The 19,002-nt window shown below is 38.7% G+C and overlaps 1 non-coding gene across 1 annotated transcript; it reads left to right on the forward strand.

Moving 5' to 3' along the window:
• Positions 1 to 18,232: 18,232 nt before the first annotated feature.
• TRNAN-GUU (transfer RNA asparagine (anticodon GUU)) lies at positions 18,233 to 18,306 on the forward strand. The gene has a single exon. It is a non-coding gene; the product is annotated as a tRNA-Asn (tRNA).
• Positions 18,307 to 19,002: the final 696 nt, after the last annotated feature.

The raw sequence follows: 19,002 nt of genomic DNA on the forward strand, positions 1-19,002 counted from the left end.
ACGGGCTGCCGAGTGCCGACACAGAGGTAGCCACAGCCGTGAACTACCGCACTGTACTGTGTCTGCTGCTAATATAGACTGGTTGATAAAGAGATAGTATACTCGTAACTAGTATGACTATAAAGAAAGAAAAAAAAACCACGGTTAGGTGGTATATACAATTATGGACGGGCTGCCGAGTGCCGACACAGAGGTAGCCACAGCCGTGAACTACCGCACTGTACTGTGTCTGCTGCTAATATATAGACTGGTTGATAAAGAGATAGTATACTCGTAACTAGTATGTATGTATAAAGAAAGAAAAAAAAACCACGGTTAGGTGGTATATACAATTATGGACGAGCTGCCGAGTGCCGACACAGAGGTAGCCACAGCCGTGAACTACCGCACTGTACTGTGTCTGCTGCTAATATAGACTGGTTGATAAAGAGATAGTATACTCGTAACTAGTATGTATGTATAAAGAAAGAAAAAAAAACCACGGTTAGGTGGTATATACAATTATGGACGGGCTGCCGAGTGCCGACACAGAGGTAGCCACAGCCGTGAACTACCGCACTGTACTGTGTCTGCTGCTAATATATAGACTGGTTGATAAAGAGATAGTATACTCGTAACTAGTATGTATGTATAAAGAAAGAAAAAAAAACCACGGTTAGGTGGTATATACAATTATGGACGGGCTGCCGAGTGCCGACACAGAGGTAGCCACAGCCGTGAACTACCGCACTGTACTGTGTCTGCTGCTAATATAGACTGGTTGATAAAGAGATAGTATACTCGTAACTAGTATGTATGTATAAAGAAAGAAAAAAAAACCACGGTTAGGTGGTATATACAATTATGGACGGGCTGCCGAGTGCCGACACAGAGGTAGCCACAGCCGTGAACTACCGCACTGTACTGTGTCTGCTGCTAATATATAGACTGGTTGATAAAGAGATAGTATACTCGTAACTAGTATGTATGTATAAAGAAAGAAAAAAAAACCACGGTTAGGTGGTATATACAATTATGGACGGGCTGCCGAGTGCCGACACAGAGGTAGCCACAGCCGTGAACTACCGCACTGTACTGTGTCTGCTGCTAATATAGACTGGTTGATAAAGAGATAGTATACTCGTAACTAGTATGTATGTATAAAGAAAGAAAAAAAAACCACGGTTAGGTGGTATATACAATTATGGACGGGCTGCCGAGTGCCGACACAGTGGTAGCCACAGCCGTGAACTACCGCACTGTACTGTGTCTGCTGCTAATATAGACTGGTTGATAAAGAGATAGTATACTCGTAACTAGTATGACTATAAAGAAAGAAAAAAAAACCACGGTTAGGTGGTATATACAATTATGGACGGGCTGCCGAGTGCCGACACAGAGGTAGCCACAGCCGTGAACTACCGCACTGTACTGTGTCTGCTGCTAATATAGACTGGTTGATAAAGAGATAGTATACTACTAATATTATATATACTGGTGGTCAGGTCACTGGTCACTAGTCACACTGGCAGTGGCACTCCTGCAGCAAAAGTGTGCACTGTTTAATTTTAATATAATATTATGTACTCCTGGCTCCTGCTATAACCTATAACTGGCACTGCAGTGCTCCCCAGTCTCCCCCACAATTTTAAGCTGTGTGAGCTGAGCACAGTCAGATATATATATACATTGATGCAGCACACTGGGCTGAGCAGTGCACACAGATATGGTATGTGACTGAGTCACTGTGTGTATCGTTTTTTTCAGGCAGAGAACGGATATATTAAATAAAACAAACAACTGCACTGTCTGGTGGTCACTGTGGTCGTCAGTCACTAAACTCTGCACTCTCTTCTACAGTATCACAGCCTCAGGTCAATCTCTCTCTCTCTCTCTCAACCCTAATCTAAATGGAGAGGACGCCAGCCACGTCCTCTCCCTATCAATCTCAATGCACGTGTGAAAATGGCGGCGACGCGCGGCTCCTTATATAGAATCCGAGTCTCGCGATAGAATCCGAGCCTCGCGAGAATCCGACAGTGTCATGATGACGTTCGGGCGCGCTCGGGTTAACCGAGCAAGGCGGGAAGATCCGAGTCGCTCGGATCCGTGTAAAAAAAGCTGAAGTTCGGGCGGGTTCGGATTCCGAGGAACCGAACCCGCTCATCTCTAATTCAAGGTATGTGCAAAACATTGGACGTGCTGGAATTTGCCCATATTTAATGCACACACAATATTGCTGGCGTTGTCCGATGCCACAAATCCACAGGAGAGTCCAATTGGGGTAAGCCATTCCGCGATGATCTTCCTCAGTTGCCGTAAGAGGTTTTCAGCTGTGTGCGTATTCTGGAAACCGGTGATACAAAGCGTAGCCTGCCTAGGAAAGAGTTGGCGTTTGCGAGATGCTGCTACTGGTGCCGCCGCTGCTGTTCTTGCGGCGGGAGTCCATACATCTACCCAGTGGGCTGTCACAGTCATATAGTCCTGACCCTGCCCTGCTCCACTTGTCCACATGTCCGTGGTTAAATGGACATTGGGTACAACTGCATTTTTTAGGACACTGGTGAGTCTTTTTCTGACGTCCGTGTACATTCTCGGTATCGCCTGCCTAGAGAAGTGGAACCTAGATGGTATTTGGTAACGGGGGCACACTACCTCAAGAAATTGTCTAGTTCCCTGTGAACTAACGGCGGATACCGGACGCACGTCTAACACCAACATAGTTGTCAAGGCCTCAGTTATCCGCTTTGCAACAGGATGACTGCTGTGATATTTCATCTTCCTCGCAAAGGACTGTTGGACAGTCAATTGCTTGGTGGAAGTAGTAAAAGTGGGCTTACGACTTCCCCTCTGGGATGACCATCGACTCCCAGCAGCAACAACAGCAGCGCCAGCAGCAGTAGGCGTTACACGCAAGGATGCATCGGAGGAATCCCAGGCAGGAGAGGACTCGTCAGAATTGCCAGTGACATGGCCTGCAGGACTATTGGCATTCCTGGGGAAGGAGGAAATTGACACTGAGGGAGTTGGTGGGGTGGTTTGCGTGAGCTTGGTTACAAGAGGAAGGGATTTACTGGTCAGTGGACTGCTTCCGCTGTCGCCCAAAGTTTTTGAACTTGTCACTGACTTATTATGAATGCGCTGCAGGTGACGTATAAGGGAGGATGTTCCGAGGTGGTTAACGTCCTTACCCCTACTTATTACAGCTTGACAAAGGCAACACACGGCTTGACACCTGTTGTCCGCATTTCTGTTGAAATACTTCCACACCGAAGAGCTGATTTTTGGGGTATTTTCACCAGGCATGTCAATGGCCATATTCCTCCCACGGACAACAGGTGTCTCCCCGGGTGCCTGACTTAAACAAACCACCTCACCATCAGAATCCTCCTGGTCAATTTCCTCCCCAGCGCCAGCAACACCCATATCCTCCTCATCCTGGTGTACTTCAACACTGACATCTTCAATCTGACTATCAGGAACTGGACTGCGGGTGCTCCTTCCAGCACTTGCAGGGGGCGTGCAAATGGTGGAAGGCGCATGCTCTTCACGTCCAGTGTTGGGAAGGTCAGGCATCGCAACCGACACAATTGGACTCTCCTTGTGGATTTGGGATTTCAAAGAACGCACAGTTCTTTGCTGTGCTTTTGCCAGCTTGAGTCTTTTCATTTTTCTAGCGAGAGGCTGAGTGCTTCCATCCTCATGTGAAGCTGAACCACTAGCCATGAACATAGGCCAGGGCCTCAGCCGTTCCTTGCCACTCCGTGTGGTAAATGGCATATTGGCAAGTTTACGCTTCTCCTCCGACAATTTTATTTTAGATTTTTGAGTCCTTTTTTTACTGATATTTGGTGTTTTGGATTTTACATGCTCTGTACTATGACATTGGGCATCGGCCTTGGCAGACAACGTTGCTGGCATTTCATCGTCTCGGCCATGACTAGTGGCAGCAGCTTCAGCACGAGGTGGAAGTCGATCTTGATCTTTCCCTATTTTTGGAACCTCAACATTTTTGTTCTCCATATTTTAATAGGCACAACTAAAAGGCACCTCAGGTAAACAATGGAGATGGATGGATACTAGTATACTTATGGATGACGAGCGACTGCCGACACAGAGGTAGCTACAGCCGTGGACTACCGTACTGTGTCTGCTGCTAATATAGACTGGATGATAATGAGATAAAATTAAAATATATATATATATATCACACTAGTACTGCAGCCGGACAGGTATATATTATGTAATGACGGACCTTCTGGACACTGTCTGTCAGCACTGCAGACTCCTAAAGTAAGCTACTAGTATCAAGAAGATAGAAAAAAAAAAACCACGGGTAGGTGGTATACAATTATGGATGGACGAGCGACTGCCGACACAGAGGTAACTACAGCCGTGGACTACCGTACTGTGTCTGCTGCTAATATAGACTGGATGATAATGAGATAAAATTAAAATATATATATATATATATATCACACTAGTACTGCAGCCGGACAGGTATATATTATGTAATGACGGACCTGCTGGACACTGTCTGTCAGCACTGCAGACTCCTAAAGTAAGCTACTAGTATCAAGAAGATAGAAAAAAAAAAAACACGGGTAGGTGGTATACAATTATGGATGGACGAGCGACTGCCGACACAGAGGTAGCTACAGCCGTGGACTACCGTACTGTGTCTGCTGCTAATATAGACTGGATGATAATGAGATAAAATTAAAATATATATATATATCACACTAGTACTGCAGCCGGACAGGTATATATTATGTAATGACGGACCTGCTGGACACTGTCTGTCAGCACTGCAGACTCCTAAAGTAAGCTACTAGTATCAAGAAGATAGAAAAAAAAAAAAACACGGGTAGGTGGTATACAATTATGGATGGACGAGCGACTGCCGACACAGAGGTAGCTACTACAGCCGTGGACTACCGTACTGTGTCTGCTGCTAATATAGACTGGATGATAATGAGATAAAATTAAAATATATATATATATATATATATCACACTAGTACTGGCGCCGGACAGGTATATATTATGTAATGACGGACCTGCTGGACACTGTCTGTCAGCACTGCAGACTCCTAAAGTAAGCTACTAGTATCAAGAAGATAGAAGAAAAGAAAAAACACGGGTAGGTGGTATACAATTATGGATGGACGAGCGACTGCCGACACAGAGGTAGCTACAGCCGTGGACTACCGTACTGTGTCTGCTGCTAATATAGACTGGATGATAATGAGATAAAATTAAAATATATATATATTATATATCACACTAGTACTGCAGCCGGACAGGTATATATTATGTAATGACGGACCTGCTGGACACTGTCTGTCAGACTCAGCACTGCAGACTCCTAAAGTAAGCTACTAGTATCAAGAAGATAGAAAAAAAAAACCACGGGTAGGTGGTATACAATTATGGATGGACGAGCGACTGCCGACACAGAGGTAGCTACAGCCGTGGACTACCGTACTGTGTCTGCTGCTAATATAGACTGGATGATAGTGAGATAAAATTAAAATATATATATATATCACACTAGTACTGCAGCCGGACAGGTATATATTATGTAATGACGGACCTGCTGGACACTGTCTGCAGAATGCGTTTATAAAAACACCACACGACGAGTGTTTAACTTTTTCAGGCAGACAATCACAATATACTGGTGGTCAGCAGACAATCACAATACTGGTGGTCAGTGGTCACTGGTCAGTCACACTGGCAGTGGCACTCTGGCAGCAAAAGTGTGCACTGTACTTAAAATATGTACTCCTGCTATAACTGCTCCCCAGTCTCCCCCACAATTAAGCTGTGTGAGCAGTGAGCACTCAGCACAGTCAGATAATGATATACAGTATTACATATAATGCAGCACACTGGGCTGAGCACAGATATGGTATGTGACTGTGTCACACTGTGTATCGTTTTTTTTCAGGCAGAGAACGGATTAATTAAACTGGTGGTCACTGGTCACACTATCAGCAGCAAGTAGTACTCCTCCTAATAATATGCTCCCCAAAATTTGTGTCTCTCTCTAGTACTCTAGTCTAAACGGAGAGGACGCCAGCCACGTCCTCTCCCTATCAATCTCAATGCACGTGTGAAAATGGCGGCGACGCGCGGCTCCTTATATAGAATCCGAGTCTCGCGATAGAATACGAGCCTCGCGAGAATCCGACAGCGGGATGATGACGTTCGGGCGCGCTCGGGTTAACCGAGCAAGGCGGGAAGATCCGAGTCGCTCGGCCCCGTGTAAAAAAACCTGAAGTTCGGGCGGGTTCGGATTCCGAGGAACCGAACCCGCTCATCTCTACCCTCTATACAGTACACTGACCTCTATATACCTGCTAGTACATCCCTGATGCCTATATTTCCTAAGCTAAATCCCTGACGCCTCTATTCCCTACGCTACATCCCTGACGCCTCTATTCCCTATGCTACATCCCTGACGCCTCTATACCCTACGCTACATCCCTGATGCCTCTATTCCCTACGCTACATTCCTGATGCCTCTATAACCTACGCTACATCCCTGACGCCTCTATACCCTACGCTACATCCCTGACGCCTCTATACAGTACAATGCATTACTGATCCCTCTAGACCATACATCCTCATTACATCAGAGAGATAGTGAAACACTGGAAAAAATAAGGATAAAGTGGACTACAGAAACTGATGCTCTAAACAAAGGAGAGAGAGAGAGAGAGAAAAGCACAAGGGAAAGTGGGCAATCGGAACACCATAGAGAGAGGAGAGATAGAAATGCCTGAAAAAGTAAAGGGGGTTGGGTATGGCATCCGGCGCTCGGGATTCCAGCAGTCATATGATACCTAATCCTAACCCTCTGGGGGGGTGGCGGATAGGGCTAACCCTCAGGGGGTGGCAGCTAGGACTAACCCCCCCCCCCCCTAGTGCCTTCCCTAACACCCCCTCCCCCGGTCCTAACCCTCCCTCCAATACTCGCCTTCGGGATGTTGGCTGTCAGCAAGATGCATCCTCATTTCAATGTCTACTGAAATAATTCAGGTTGACACCAGGAAACATTAACGCCACTGCATCCTTGCTGCTTTCTCATGTGGAAGTCTGTTTAATGTGAAAACAAGGTGATATCTAATTATCTAATTAGCACACAGGTAAGGAATTAAGAAAATCTTTATTTAAGGGTGAAGATGTTTCTCACAAAATCGTTGCCCCAATGCATCATTGAAATTCAAGCTGGAAAGATGATTTTAATATATCACTTGTACATTTTGTATTGCTCTTCTGGTGACAATGTAGTTTGTTTTTGTCAATTACCATTTTAATAATAGGGTAAATAAAATTAAGTGGATTTTTGAAAGAAAACAATACTGTCAATATACTATTAAAACAAATTAAAATGGTAAAAGTTATTGTACTTTAAGTAAAAATAAAAGAGCCAAAATATCAATCCCAGTTTTGGATTACTTTAATTAACAAAAAAAAAAGCATACAGCAGAGGATAGTTTCAATCTGCCTACCTCTGGGTTATGGGTCCAGCATGCTTCCATTGCAGTACTCTGCTGCACATGTAAGTGCAAGAGATCCTGAAGCACTCACTCATCATGGGAAAGTACCAATGTGTTTCTTCGTTGGTTGATGGAAGAAACATCTTACAAAAACTCTCCAGATTATTGACTTTTTAAAGTTTTGCTAGGAAACGTTTTAGATGAATGCTTATTAGCCTTTGTCAGTATGGACTTTTGCAAAGTGTCTCTGTGGCGCAATCAGTTAGTATGTACGGCTATTAACCAAAAGGTTGGTGGTTCAATCCCACCCAGGGACCTAATTGACCTTGTTATCAGATTTTGGTGATCTTTAAGTAGACTAGTCAAAATTTCAAACCCCCTGTTATGGTGTAGGGTACTTGGCCTTCTCTGATGTAATCAGAGTTAGATTTGATTCAGTGATTTTATAAAAACAGCTAGGAAGCACAATTTAGCAGTGGGTTGCAGAGAAAAAAAATATGCTGGCAGAAAAATCCAATTGAGTGATTAAACAGTTTTTTATTTTCTGGCTTTATTTTTATGCTAACAAATTTGTTCTCTGAAAAGTGTCCACAAAGCCAAGTCTCTGATTAACACCTTTGTAAGGATGGTTTTTCACCTATTACTAAATTAAACTTGCTTCATTGGAAAGGCAGCAAGATGCATCCTCATTTCAATGTCTACTGAAATAATACAGGTTGACACCAGGAAACATTAACGCCACTGCATCCTTGCTGCTTTCTCATGTGGAAGTCTGTTTAATGTGAAAACAAGGTGATATCTAATTAGCACACAGGTAAGGAATTAAGAAAATCTTTATTTAAGGGTGAAGATGTTTCTCACAAAATCGTTGCCCCAATGCATCATTGAAATTATAGCTGGAAAGATGATTTTAATATATCACTTGTACATTTTGTATTGCTCTTCTGGTGACAATGTAGTTTGTTTTTGTCAATTACCATTTTAATAATAGGGTAAAGAAAATGAAGTGGATTTTTGAAAGAAAACAATACTGTCAATATACTATTAAAACAAATTAAAATGGTAAAAGTTATTGTACTTTAAGTAAAAATAAAAGAGACAAAATATCAATCCCAGTTTTGGATTACTTTAATTAACAAACAAAAAAATGCATATAGCAGAGGATAGTTTCAATCTGCCTACCTCTGGGTTATGGGCCCAGCATGCTTCCATTGCAGTACTCTGCTGCACATGTAAGTGCAAGAGATCCTGAAGCACTCACTCATCATGGGAAAGTACCAATGTGTTTCTTCGTTGGTTGATGGAAGAAACATCTTACAAAAACTCTCCTGATTATTGACTTTTTAAAGTTTTTCTAGGAAACGTTTTAGATGAATGCTTATTAGCCTTTGTCAGTATGAACTTTTGCAAAGTGTCTCTGTGGTGCAATCAGTTAGTATGTACGGCTATTAACCAAAAGGTTGGTGGTTCAATCCCACCCAGGGACCTAATTGACCTTGTTATCAGATTTTGGTGATCTTTAAGTAGACAAGTCAAATTTCATACCCCCTGTTATGGTGTAGGGTACCTGGCCTTCTCTGATGTAATCAGAGTTAGATTTGATTCAGTGATTTTATAAAAACATCTAGGAAGCACAATTTAGCAGTGGGTTGCAGAGAAAAAGAAATATGCTGGCAAAAAAATCAAATTGCGTGATTAAACAGCTCTTCATTTTCTGGCTTTATTTTTATGCTAACAAATTTGTTCTCTGAAAAGTGTCCTCAAAGCCAAGTCTCTGATTAACACCTTTGTAAGGATGGTTTTTCACCTATTACTAAATTAAACTTGCTTCATTGGAAAGGCAGCAAGATGCATCCTCATTTCAATGTCTACTGAAATAATACAGGTTGACACCAGGAAACATTAACGCCACTGCATCCTTGCTGCTTTCTCATGTGGAAGTCTGTTTAATGTGAAAACAAGGTGATATCTAATTAGCACACAGGTAAGAAATTACGAAAATCTTTATTTAAGGGTGAAGATGTTTCTCACAAAATTGTTGCCCCAATGCATCATTGAAATTCAAGCTGGAAAGATGATTTTAATATATCACTTGTACATTTTGTATTGCTCTTCTGGTGACAATGTAGTTTTTTTTGTCAATTACCATTTTAATAATAGGGTAAAGAAAATTAAGTGGATTTTTGAAAGAAAACTATACTGTCAATATACTATTAAAACAAATTAAAATGGTAAAAGTTATTGTACTTTAAGTAAAAATAAAAGAGCAAAAATATCAATCCCAGTTTTGATTACTTAAATTAACCAAAAAAAATGCATATAGCAAAGGATAGTTTCAATCTGCCTACCTCTGGGTTATGGGTCCAGCATGCTTCCATTGCAGTACTCTGCTGCACATGTAAGTGCAAGAGATCCTGAAGCACTCCCTCATCATGGGAAAGTACCAATGTGTTTATTCATTGGTTGATGGAAGAAACATCTTACAAAAACTCTCCAGATTATTGATTTTTTAATATTTTTCTAGGAAACGTTCTAGATGTATGCTTATTAGCCTTTGTCAGTATGTACTGTTTGCAAAGTGTCTCGGTGGCGCAATCGGTTAGTGTGTTCGGCTATTAACCAAAAGGTTGGTGGTTCAATCCCACCCAGGGACGTAATTGACCTTGTGATCAGATTTTGGTGATATTTAAGTAGACAAGTCAAAATTTCAAACCCCCTCTTATTGTGTAGGGTACCTGGCCTTCTCTGATGTAATCAGAGTTAGATTTGATTCAGTGATTTTATAAAAAACAGCTAGGAAGCACAATTTAGCAGTGGGTTGCAGAGAAAAAAAATATGCTGGCAGAAAAATCCAATTGAGTGATTAAACAGCTCTTCATTTTCTGGAATTTATTTTTATGCTAACAAATTTGTTCTCTGAAAAGTGTCCACAAAGCCAAGTCTCTGATTAACACCTTTGTAAGGATGGTTTTTCACCTATTACTAAATTAAACTTGCTTCATTGGAAAGGCAGCAAGATGCATCCTCATTTCAATGTCTACTGAAATAATACAGGTTGACACCAGGAAACATTAACGCCACTGCATCTTTGCTGCTTTCTCACATGGAAGTCTGTTTAATGTGAAAACAAGGTGATATCTAATTAGCACACAGGTAAGGAATTACGAAAATCTTTATTTAAGGGTGAAGATGTTTCTCACAAAATTGTTGCCCCAATGCATCATTGAAATTCAAGCTGGAAAGATGATTTTAATATATCACTTGTACATTTTGTATTGCTCTTCTGGTGACAATGTAGTTTTTTTGTCAATTACCATTTTAATAACAGGGTAAAGAAAATTAAGTGGATTTTTGAAAGAAAACTATACTGTCAATATACTATTAAAACAAATTAAAATGGTAAAAGTTATTGTACTTTAAGTAAAAATAAAAGAGCAAAAATATCAATCCCAGTTTTGATTACTTAAATTAACAAAAAAAATGCATATAGCAAAGGATAGTTTCAATCTGCCTACCTCTGGGTTATGGGTCCAGCATGCTTCCATTGCAGTACTCTGCTGCCCATGTAAGTGCAAGAGATCCTGAAGCACTCACTCATCATGGGAAAGTACCAATGTGTTTATTCGTTGGTTGATGGAAGAAACATCTTACAAAAACTCTCCAGATTATTGATTTTTTAATGTTTTTCTAGGAAACGTTCTAGATGTATGCTTATTAGCCTTTGTCAGTATGTACTTTTTGCAAAGTGTCTCTGTGGCGCAATCGGTTAGTGTGTTTGGCTGTTAACCAAAAGGTTGGTGGTTCAATCCCACCCAGGGATGTAATTAACCTTGTGATCAGATTTTGGTGATATTTAAGTAGACAAGTCAAAATTTCAAACCTCCTCTTATGGTGTAGGGTACATGGCCTTCTCTGATGTAATCAGAGTTAGATTTGATTCAGTGATTTTATAAAAAACAGCTAGGAAGCACAATTTAGCAGTGGGTTGCAGAGAAAAAAAATTTGCTGGCAGAAAAATCCAATCGAGTGATTAAACAGCTCTTCATTTTCTGGCTTTATTTTTATGCTAACAAATTTGTTCTCTGAAAAGTGTCCACAAAGCCAAGTCTCTGATTAACACCTTTGTAAGGATGGTTTTTCACCTATTACTAAATTAAACTTGCTTCATTGGAAAGGCAGCAAGATGCATCCTCATTTCAATGTCTACTGAAATAATACAAGTTGACACCAGGAAACATTAACGCCACTGCATCCTTGCTGCTTTCTCATGTGGAAGTCTGTTTAATGTGAAAACAAGGTGATATCTAATTAGCACACAGGTAAGGAATTAAGAAAATCTTTATTTAAGGGTGAAGATGTTTCTCACAAAATTGTTGACCCAATGCATCATTGAAATTCAAGCTGGAAAGATGATTTTAATATATCACTTGTACATTTTGTATTGCTCTTCTGGTGACAATGTAGTTTGTTTTTGTCAATTACCATTTTAATAATAGGGTAAAGAAAATGAAGTGGATTTTTGAAAGAAAACAATACTGTCAATATACTATTAAAACAAATTAAAATGGTAAAAGTTATTGTACTTTAAGTAAAAATAAAAGAGACAAAATATCAATCCGAGTTTTGGATTACTTTAATTAACAAAAAAAAATGCATATAGCAGAGGATAGTTTCAATCTGCCTACCTCTGGGTTATGGGCCCAGCATGCTTCCATTGCAGTACTCTGCTGCACATGTAAGTGCAAGAGATCCTGAAGCACTCACTCATCATGGGAAAGTACCAATGTGTTTCTTCGTTGGTTGATGGAAGAAACATCTTACAAAAACTCTCCAGATAATTGACATTTTAAAGTTTTTCTAGGAAACGTTTTAGATGAATGCTTATTAGCCTTTGTCAGTATGAACTTTTGCAAAGTGTCTCTGTGGCGCAATCAGTTAGTATGTACGGCTATTAACCAAAAGGTTGGTGGTTCAATCCCACCAATTGACCTTGTTATCAGATTTTGGTGATATTTAAGTAGACAAGTCAAATTTCATACCCCCTGTTATGGTGTAGGGTACCTGGCCTTCTCTGATGTAATCAGAGTTAGATTTGATTCAGTGATTTTATAAAAACATCTAGGAAGCACAATTTAGCAGTGGGTTGCAGAGAAAAAGAAATATGCTGGCAAAAAAATCAAATTGCGTGATTAAACAGCTCTTCATTTTCTGGCTTTATTTTTATGCTAACAAATTTGTTCTCTGAAAAGTGTCCACAAAGCCAAGTCTCTGATTAACACCTTTGTAGGGATGGTTTTTCACCTATTACTAAATTAAACTTGCTTCATTGGAAAGGCAGCAAGATGCATCCTCATTTCAATGTCTACTGAAATAATACAAGTTGACACCAGGAAACATTAACGCCACTGCATCCTTGCTGCTTTCTCATGTGGAAGTCTGTTTAATGTGAAAACAAGGTGATATCTAATTAGCACACAGGTAAGAAATTCCGAAAATCTTTATTTAAGGGTGAAGATGTTTCTCACAAAATTGTTGCCCCAATGCATCTTTGAAATTCAAGCTGGAAAGATGATTTTAATATATCACTTGTACATTTTGTATTGCTCTTCTGGTGACAATGTAGTTTTTTTTGTCAATTACCATTTTAATAATAGGGTAAAGAAAATTAAGCGGATTTTTGAAAGAAAACTATACTGTCAATATACTATTAAAACAAATTAAAATGGTAAAAGTTATTGTACTTTAAGTAAAAATAAAAGAGCAAAAATATCAATCCCAGTTTTGATTACTTAAATTAACAAAAAAAAATGCATATAACAAAGGATAGTTTCAATCTGCCTACCTCTGGGTTATGGGTCCAGCATGCTTCCATTGCAGTACTCTGCTGCACATGTAAGTGCAAGAGATCCTGAAGCACTCACTCATCATGGGAAAGTACCAATGTGTTTATTCATTGGTTGATGGAAGAAACATCTTACAAAAACTCTCCAGATTATTGATTTTTTAATGTTTTTCTAGGAAACGTTCTAGATGTATGCTTATTAGCCTTTGTCAGTATGTACTGTTTGCAAAGTGTCTCTGTGGCGCAATCGGTTAGTGTGTTCGGCTATTAACCAAAAGGTTGGTGGTTCAATCCCACCCAGGGACGTAATTAACCTTGTGATCAGATTTTGGTGATATTTAAGTAGACAAGTCAAAATTTCAAACCTCCTCTTATGGTGTAGGGTACATGGCCTTCTCTGATGTAATCAGAGTTAGATTTGATTCAGTGATTTTATAAAAAACAGCTAGGAAGCACAATTTAGCAGTGGGTTGCAGAGAAAAAAAATATGCTGGCAGAAAAATCCAATCGAGTGATTAAACAGCTCTTCATTTTCTGGCTTTATTTTTATGCTAACAAATTTGTTCTCTGAAAAGTGTCCACAAAGCCAAGTCTCTGATTAACACCTTTGTAAGGATGGTTTTTCACCTATTACTAAATTAAACTTGCTTCATTGGAAAGGCAGCAAGATGCATCCTCATTTCAATGTCTACTGAAATAATACAAGTTGACACCAGGAAACATTAACGCCACTGCATCCTTGCTGCTTTCTCATGTGGAAGTCTGTTTAATGTGAAAACAAGGTGATATCTAATTAGCACACAGGTAAGGAATTAAGAAAATCTTTATTTAAGGGTGAAGATGTTTCTCACAAAATTGTTGACCCAATGCATCATTGAAATTCAAGCTGGAAAGATGATTTTAATATATCACTTGTACATTTTGTATTGCTCTTCTGGTGACAATGTAGTTTGTTTTTGTCAATTACCATTTTAATAATAGGGTAAAGAAAATTAAGTGGATTTTTGAAAGAAAACAATACTGTCAATATACTATTAAAACAAATTAAAATGGTAAAAGTTATTGTACTTTAAGTAAAAATAAAAGAGACAAAATATCAATCCCAGTTTTGGATTACTTTAATTAACAAAAAAAAAATGCATATAGCAGAGGATAGTTTCAATCTGCCTACCTCTGGGTTATGGGCCCAGCATGCTTCCATTGCAGTACTCTGCTGCACATGTAAGTTCAAGAGATCCTGAAGCACTCACTCATCATGGGAAAGTACCAATGTGTTTCTTCGTTGGTTGATGGAAGAAACATCTTACAAAAACTCTCCAGATTATTGACTTTTTAAAGTTTTGCTAGGAAACGTTTTAGATGAATGCTTATTAGCCTTTGTCAGTATGGAAATTTGCAAAGTGTCTCTGTGGCGCAATCAGTTAGTATGTACGGCTTTTAACCAAAAGGTTGGTGGTTTAATCCCACCTAGGGACCTAATTGACCTTGTTATCAGATTTTGGTGATCTTTAAGTAGACAAGTCAAAATTTCAAACCCCCTGTTAAGGTGTAGGGTACTTGGCCTTCTCTGATGTAATCAGAGTTAGATTTGATTCAGTGATTTTATAAAAACAGCTAGGAAGCACAATTTAGCAGTGGGTTGCAGAGAAAAAAAATATGCTGGCAGAAAAATCCAATTGAGTGATTAAACAGCTCTTTATTTTCTGGCTTTATTTTTATGCTAACAAATTTGTTCTCTGAAAAGTGTCCACAAAGCCAAGTCTCTGATTAACACCTTTGTAAGGATGGTTTTTCACCTATTACTAAATTAAACTTGCTTCATTGGAAAGGCAGCAAGATGCATCCTCATTTCAATGTCTACTGAAATAATACAGGTTGACACCAGGAAACATTAACGCCACTGCATCCTTGCTGCTTTCTCATGTAAAAGTCTGTTTAATATGAAAACAAGGTGATATCTAATTAGCACACAGGTAAGGAATTAAGAAAATCTTTATTTAAGGGTGAAGATGTTTCTCACAAAATCGTTGCCCCAATGCATCATTGAAATTCAAGCTGGAAAGATGATTTTAATATATCACTTGTACATTTTGTATTGCTCTTCTGGTGACAATGTAGTTTGTTTTTGTCAATTACCATTTTAATAATAGGGTAAAGAAAATGAAGTGGATTTTTGAAAGAAAACAATACTGTCAATATACTATTAAAACAAATTAAAATGGTAAAAGTTATTGTACTTTAAGTAAAAATAAAAGAGCCAAAATATCAATCCCAGTTTTGGATTACTTTAATTAACAAAAAAAAATGCATATAGCAGAGGATAGTTTCAATCTGCCTACCTCTGGGTTATGGGCCCAGCATGCTTCCATTGCAGTACTCTGCTGCACATGTAAGTGCAAGAGATCCTGAAGCACTCACTCATCATGGGAAAGTACCAATGTGTTTCTTCGTTGGTTGATGGAAGAAACATCTTACAAAAACTCTCCAGATTATTGACTTTTTAAAGTTTTTCTAGGAAACGTTTTAGATGAATGCTTATTAGCCTTTGTCAGTATGAACTTTTGCAAAGTGTCTCTGTGGCGCAATCAGTTAGTATGTACGGCTATTAACCAAAAGGTTGGTGGTTCAATCCCACCCAGGGACCTAATTGACCTTGTTATCAGATTTTGGTGATCTTTAAGTAGACAAGTCAAATTTCATACCCCCTGTTATGGTGTAGGGTACCTGGCCTTCTCTGATGTAATCAGAGTTAGATTTGATTCAGTGATTTTATAAAAACATCTAGGAAGCACAATTTAGCAGTGGGTTGCAGAGAAAAAGAAATATGCTGGCAAAAAAATCAAATTGCGTGATTAAACAGCTCTTCATTTTCTGGCTTTATTTTTATGCTAACAAATTTGTTCTCTGAAAAGTGTCCACAAAGCCAAGTCTCTGATTAACACCTTTGTAGGGATGGTTTTTCACCTATTACTAAATTAAACTTGCTTCATTGGAAAGGCAGCAAGATGCATCCTCATTTCAATGTCTACTGAAATAATACAGGTTGACACCAGGAAACATTAACGCCACTGCATCCTTGCTGCTTTCTCATGTGGAAGTCTGTTTAATGTGAAAACAAGGTGATATCTAATTAGCACACAGGTAAGAAATTACGAAAATCTTTATTTAAGGGTGAATATGTTTCTCACAAAATTGTTGCCCCAATGCATCATTGAAATTCAAGCTGGAAAGATGATTTTAATATATCACTTGTACATTTTGTATTGCTCTTCTGGTGACAATGTAGTTTTTTTTGTCAATTACCATTTTAATAATAGGGTAAAGAAAATTAAGTGGATTTTTGAAAGAAAACTATACTGTCAATATACTATTAAAACAAATTAAAATGGTAAAAGTTATTGTACTTTAAGTAAAAATAAAAGAGCAAAAATATCAATCCCAGTTTTGATTACTTAAATTAACAAAAAAAAATGCATATAGCAAAGGATAGTTTCAATCTGCCTACCTCTGGGTTATGGGTCCAGCATGCTTCCATTGCAGTACTCTGCTGCACATGTAAGTGCAAGAGATCCTGAAGCACTCCCTCATCATGGGAAAGTACCAATGTGTTTATTCATTGGTTGATGGAAGAAACATCTTACAAAAACTCTCCAGATTATTGATTTTTTAATATTTTTCTAGGAAACGTTCTAGATGTATGCTTATTAGCCTTTGTTAGTATGTACTGTTTGCAAAGTGTCTTGGTGGCGCAATCGGTTAGTGTGTTCGGCTATTAACCAAAAGGTCGGTGGTTCAATCCCACCCAGGGACGTAATTGACCTTGTGATCAGATTTTGGTGATATTTAAGTAGACAAGTCAAAATTTCAAACCCCCTCTTATTGTGTAGGGTACCTGGCCTTCTCTGATGTAATCAGAGTTAGATTTGATTCAGTGATTTTATAAAAAACAGCTAGGAAGCACAATTTAGCAGTGGGTTGCAGAGAAAAAAAATATGCTGGCAGAAAAATCCAATTGAGTGATTAAACAGCTCTTCATTTTCTGGAATTTATTTTTATGCTAACAAATTTGTTCTCTGAAAAGTGTCCACAAAGCCAAGTCTCTGATTAACACCTTTGTAAGGATGGTTTTTCACCTATTACTAAATTAAACTTGCTTCATTGGAAAGGCAGCAAGATGCATCCTCATTTCAATGTCTACTGAAATAATACAGGTTGACACCAGGAAACATTAACGCCACTGCATCTTTGCTGCTTTCTCACATGGAAGTCTGTTTAATGTGAAAACAAGGTGATATCTAATTAGCACACAGGTAAGGAATTATGAAAATCTTTATTTAAGGGTGAAGATGTTTCTCACAAAATTGTTGCCCCAATGCATCATTGAAATTCAAGCTGGAAAGATGATTTTAATATATCACTTGTACATTTTGTATTGCTCTTCTGGTGACAATGTAGTTTTTTTGTCAATTACCATTTTAATAACAGGGTAAAGAAAATTAAGTGGATTTTTGAAAGAAAACTATACTGTCAATATACTATTAAAACAAATTAAAATGGTAAAAGTTATTGTACTTTAAGTAAAAATAAAAGAGCAAAAATATCAATCCCAGTTTTGATTACTTAAATTAACAAAAAAAATGCATATAGCAAAGGATAGTTTCAATCTGCCTACCTCTGGGTTATGGGTCCAGCATGCTTCCATTGCAGTACTCTGCTGCCCATGTAAGTGCAAGAGATCCTGAAGCACTCACTCATCATGGGAAAGTACCAATGTGTTTATTCGTTGGTTGATGGAAGAAACATCTTACAAAAACTCTCCAGATTATTGATTTTTTAATGTTTTTCTAGGAAACGTTCTAGATGTATGCTTATTAGCCTTTGTCAGTATATACTTTTTGCAAAGTGTCTCTGTGGCGCAATCGGTTAGTGTGTTTGGCTGTTAACCAAAAGGTTGGTGGTTCAATCCCACCCAGGGACGTAATTAACCTTGTGATCAGATTTTGGTGATATTTAAGTAGACAAGTCAAAATTTCAAACCTCCTCTTATGGTGTAGGGTACATGGCCTTCTCTGATGTAATCAGAGTTAGATTTGATTCAGTGATTTTATAAAAAACAGCTAGGAAGCACAATTTAGCAGTGGGTTGCAGAGAAAAAAAATATGCTGGCAGAAAAATCCAATCGAGTGATTAAACAGCTCTTCATTTTCTGGCTTTATTTTTATGCTAACAAATTTGTTCTCTGAAAAGTGTCCACAAAGCCAAGTCTCTGATTAACACCTTTGTAAGGATGGTTTTTCACCTATTACTAAATTAAACTTGCTTCATTGGAAAGGCAGCAAGATGCATCCTCATTTCAATGTCTACTGAAATAATACAAGTTGACACCAGGAAACATTAACGCCACTGCATCCTTGCTGCTTTCTCATGTGGAAGTCTGTTTAATGTGAAAACAAGGTGATATCTAATTAGCACACAGGTAAGGAATTAAGAAAATCTTTATTTAAGGGTGAAGATGTTTCTCACAAAATTGTTGACCCAATGCATCATTGAAATTCAAGCTGGAAAGATGATTTTAATATATCACTTGTACATTTTGTATTGCTCTTCTGGTGACAATGTAGTTTGTTTTTGTCAATTACCATTTTAATAATAGGGTAAAGAAAATGAAGTGGAT

This window comes from Pseudophryne corroboree, unplaced genomic scaffold (genome assembly GCF_028390025.1).
Source record: "Pseudophryne corroboree isolate aPseCor3 unplaced genomic scaffold, aPseCor3.hap2 scaffold_2772, whole genome shotgun sequence".
In the NCBI taxonomy this organism is placed as follows: Eukaryota; Metazoa; Chordata; class Amphibia; order Anura; family Myobatrachidae; genus Pseudophryne; species Pseudophryne corroboree.